The sequence below is a fragment of the Mandrillus leucophaeus genome, unplaced genomic scaffold, assembly GCF_000951045.1.
Source record: "Mandrillus leucophaeus isolate KB7577 unplaced genomic scaffold, Mleu.le_1.0 Scaffold234, whole genome shotgun sequence".
In the NCBI taxonomy this organism is placed as follows: domain Eukaryota; kingdom Metazoa; phylum Chordata; class Mammalia; order Primates; family Cercopithecidae; genus Mandrillus; species Mandrillus leucophaeus.
This window is the reverse complement of record NW_012102410.1, coordinates 556,611-560,757: the sequence shown is the minus strand read 5'-3', so window position 1 is coordinate 560,757 and position 4,147 is coordinate 556,611. Positions and strand designations below refer to the sequence as shown.

At 57.0% G+C, this 4,147-nt stretch overlaps 1 pseudogene across 1 annotated transcript in view; it reads left to right on the top strand.

Annotated features, from left to right (window-relative positions):
• Positions 1 to 1,622: 1,622 nt before the first annotated feature.
• LOC105541130 overlaps positions 1,623 to 4,147 on the top strand; it is a 10,392-nt pseudogene continuing 7,867 nt past the window's right edge. Inside the window, exons 1-8 of the transcript XR_001006300.1 lie at positions 1,623 to 1,683; positions 1,960 to 2,070; positions 2,412 to 2,465; positions 2,655 to 2,717; positions 2,884 to 2,987; positions 3,308 to 3,397; positions 3,599 to 3,741; positions 3,846 to 3,961. The product of XR_001006300.1 is annotated as a C-type lectin domain family 4 member G-like (transcript). The remainder of the gene's footprint in view (positions 1,684 to 1,959; positions 2,071 to 2,411; positions 2,466 to 2,654; positions 2,718 to 2,883; positions 2,988 to 3,307; positions 3,398 to 3,598; positions 3,742 to 3,845; positions 3,962 to 4,147) is intronic.

Below are 4,147 nucleotides of genomic sequence, written 5' to 3'. Positions count from 1 at the left end.
CTCCTGAGTAGCTAGGATTATAAGTATGTCCCACCACACATCTGGCTAATTTTTGTATTTTTAGTAGAGATGAGGTTTCACCATGTTGGCCAGGCTGATCCTGAACTCCTGACCTCAAGTGATCCACCCGCACCAGCCTCCCAAAGTGCTGGGATTAAAGGCATGAGCCACCATGCTCGACTGTCTTTTTTTTTTTTTTTTTTAATTTGCGGAAGTATTTTTGCATATTCCTGGAATAAACTGCTTTTTTATTTTATAAGCAGCAATTATCTCCCCCCATCTGCTACTCAACTGTTAATTCTATCTACTATGTCCTTGGTTTAACAGAGATTCTTAATTTTGATATAGTCCAATGTATCTTTTCTTCTCCTTTGCTATGGGATCAGCTTCAAGTTTTTCTCAACACTAGGCCACAAAGACAAGTGCCTACCTTTTCTTCAATTAGCCTAACAGTTTTGTCTTTTATCATTAGCTCTGAGATGCTGCTGAATTCCAGATTTGTATATGTTGTAACGGAGGAGTTTTTTCTCCATATACTGAACCAGTTTTCCCAAAATCTTGTTCTACATAATCCAATTGTGTTATATTCTTTCCATTTAATCTAGTTGCCTCTTCTACAACACCACACTTTTTTTTTAAATTAATGTTTTATCAAAATATGGTTTACAGTCTGGTAGGGCGAGTCTTCCTATATTAACTTTTTTCCCTAAAGTGACTTACAATTCATGAAAAATTATTCCTCCACATACATTTTAGAATAAGTTTGTTAAGGTCCTCAAAGAAATTGAGCTGTAATTTATATTTAGTTTGTAGTTAATTTGTAGGTTCAATTGGGAAGAACTGGTACTTTTATGGTTTTTTGTTTTTGTTTTAGTTTGCTTGTTTACTTTGAGATGGAGTCTCACTCTGTTACCCAGGCTGGAGTGCAGTGGCGCAGTCTTGGCTCGCTGCAACCAACTAAAAATACAAAAATTAGCCAAACATGGTGGCACACACCTGTAATCCCAGCTACTCGGGAGGCTGAGGCAAGAGAATTGCTTGAACCTGGAAGGCGGATGTTGCAGTGAGCCGAGATTGCACCACTGCACTCCAGCCTGGCAAACAGAGAGATACTCTGTCTCAAAAGAAAAAAAGAAAAAGAAAGTTGAGGCTTCCTGAAGCTACACACCACACACCCCACACCCCCATCCACCACCCACCGAGTGGTAGAGTCCTGCAGCTCAGCAGACCACCTCCTCACCAAAACCTGTGTTTGCTCTCTTCTAGTATGGAGGGACTGAATCAAGGTCAGGTTCAGACCCAGCCTCTGAGGAGGGACCTGAACTGGCCTGGGGAGCTACACCTTGGGGGCTTTCTCAGGAGCCAGCAGAGAAGCCCCGGGCACTAGCCTGGGGATGGAGCTGCAGCGATGAGGACCGGGAGGCTGGAACCACCCCGCCTCACTCCCAGCGCAGCTCAGCCCAGCCCAGCCCAGAAAGGGCCCAACCCTGTGATTGGTCCTTGGGTACCTGTTGCCAGGAATTGAGGCCAAGAAAATGAGAAGGAAGGAAGGGAGTGAGTAGGTCCAGTGAGGACGGAGGTGAAATTTATATCTCTGCCAGGGACTTGGGGCCTGCACCGCCATGGACACCACCAGGTACAGCAAGTGGGGCTGGGGCGGCAGCTCAGAGGAGGTCCCTGGAGGTATGAGCAACCAGACTGCCTCATCCCTGTCCCAGTGTCTGGGGTTTGATGGGGGAGGGGAGGGAAGAGCCAAGACAGGTCAGGGTCGTGGGTGCAGGAGACACACCACAGGCCACATAGCCAGTTGGACCAGGGTCCAGTTCCCACTCTGCCACTTAGAAGCTGTGTGACCACAGGCAAGTTACTTAACTTCTCTGAATCTCAGTTTCCTGGGAGGAACCCAGGCCTCCAGGGCTCAGTCCTGGGGGACCCAGCATGCCCTCCTTGTTCTGCCAGGGAGCTGGGGACGCTGGGTGCACTGGAGCCGGAGACCCCTTTTCCTGGCCCTGGCTGTCCTGGTCGCCACAGTCCTGTGGGCTGTGATTCTGAGTATCCTATTGTCCAAGGGTGAGTGACCCTCAATGGGGAAGCGTTGCGTCCGACCCCCCTGGGGACACAAAACCCCCGTTTCGTGGCGCACCAACTGCGCCCTGGCGTCCTGCTCGCGTCTGAGTGTGAGCAGAGTGTGTGTACATCTTCGGGCCATGTGCACTCACGCGTGTGCGCATGGCGTGCTCGTATGTGTGCGAGTCCCCGCGCGTTTGTCTCCCATCGACTTGTTTGCACATCGTGTGCGCTGTACGACTGCCGGCTCGCCCCGTGGTTCCGAGTCGGGGGACCCCGCACCCCCCGGGCGAGGGGAGGATTCCCCAGTCCCTGGACTTGCCTGCAGGAGCCTCTCTCCGCAGCCTTCACGGAGCGCGCGGCGCTGCTCGGCTGCCAGGACCTGCTGAGGACAAACGGTGCGTGCGGAGCCGGACGCCTGGGTCCCCGGGGCATGCGGGGTAGGAGCGTCTGAGACCCCGGAGATGGAGTCTCGGGTGCGTGAGGGACCTATGGTCCCTGAGGCTGGCCCCGGGGTAGGGAAGGGGGACCCTGAGTCCTCCCAAGTGACCCGGCGGGCATGCATTTTGGGGCGGGGGTCGTTCCAGCCTCCAAGCAGACGGCGGCACTGGGTGCCCTGAAGGAGGAGATCCGAGTCTGCCGCAGCTGCTGTGAGGGGGCGCTGCCGAGGCGGTGGGCGCGCAGGGGCGGGGTCTTGTGGCCGGGATGGGAGGGGGGACGGGGGCGAGGCCTGCGGCGAGCTGGGCGGGACGGGCTGATCTCCGAAGTCCCGCCCCATCCTCGCGGTCCTCGCCCCTCTCGTCCAGCAGCTCTCAGGCTGGCGGACGCAGACGCAGCTGCAGACCACGCGCTCGGAGCTTGGGAGGCGCAGGCAAAGCTGATGGAGCCGGAGAGCGCCCTGCGGGAACTGCTTGAGCGCTGTGAGAGCCCGCCGCGACGCCAGCCCTGAGTCCTGGCCTTGTGCCCCGACCCCGACCCCGTCCTCGTCCTGAGTGCTGACCGCTGACCCCGATCATGCACCCCGTCCTGACCCTGACGCTGCACTCTGACCTTGACTGCCACTCCTAGAGCCGGCCACGCCCGGACCCTGCCCAGTTGTAACCGTCCTTGACCCTGTGCCATCCTGGTCGCCGGCACCGAGGGTACAATGACTACGGACAGGAGTCCTGACCATTAGCTAGTCATGATCCTGCTCCTGACCTTGAGCCCAGCCAAAATCCCCATTCCCTTGACCCCGCAGTGACCCAGGGCTTGGCTGAAGCCGGCAGGGACCGCTAGGACGTCCGCTCTGGGCTGTTCCTGGCGCTGGAGGCAGTGAGGCTGCAGAACAGTGAGGGTGACGGGGAAAGGGGGTAGCGGGGGGGGAAGGGGGATGGGAGGGTGTAAGTGGACCCTGCCCGTGTGCCTCGCCGGCCCCCCTCTTTGACCCTGGCCTGGTCCTGTGGTTCCACCCCTGGGCCCTTGGGGCCAAACCCCTACCCCCTGCATCCTCTCGGTTTGCTCGACCTCTGTGACCCTCGCCACCCCGCAGGTTCCTGTGAGCCGGGTCCCACGTCGTGGCTGCCCTTCGGGAGCTCCTGCTACTATTTCTCTGTGCCGAAGACCCACGTGGGCAGAGGCGCAAGGCCACTGCGCCGATGCCAGCGCACATCTGTAGGGGGCCTAGAGGAGCAGGTGTGCAGGAGAAGGGGGCGTTCACCCGAGGGGGCGTGGCCGGGCGGTGGGGTGGTGTGGGAGGGGGCAGGACTCTGCAGGCTCAGGTGTCTCCTCCTTTCTAGGGCTTCCTGAGTCATCACACTAGCGCCCTTGAATACTGGATCGGCCGCAAGGCGGTGCAACACTTGTGCAAGGTTCAGGGCTCCTCGTGGGTGGACAGAGTCCCACTCAGCTTCAGGTAGGGGAAGGGCTCCTGGTGAAACCTGGGGGCCACAGGTTAGACTCTAGAGGACATGCTTTGAGGCCGAGGCGGGCGGATCACCTGAGGTCAGGAGTTCAAGACCAGCATGTGAAACGTGACGAAACCCCGTCTCAACAAAAAAATATAAAAAATTAGCCAGGTGTGGCCGGGCGTGGTGGCTCA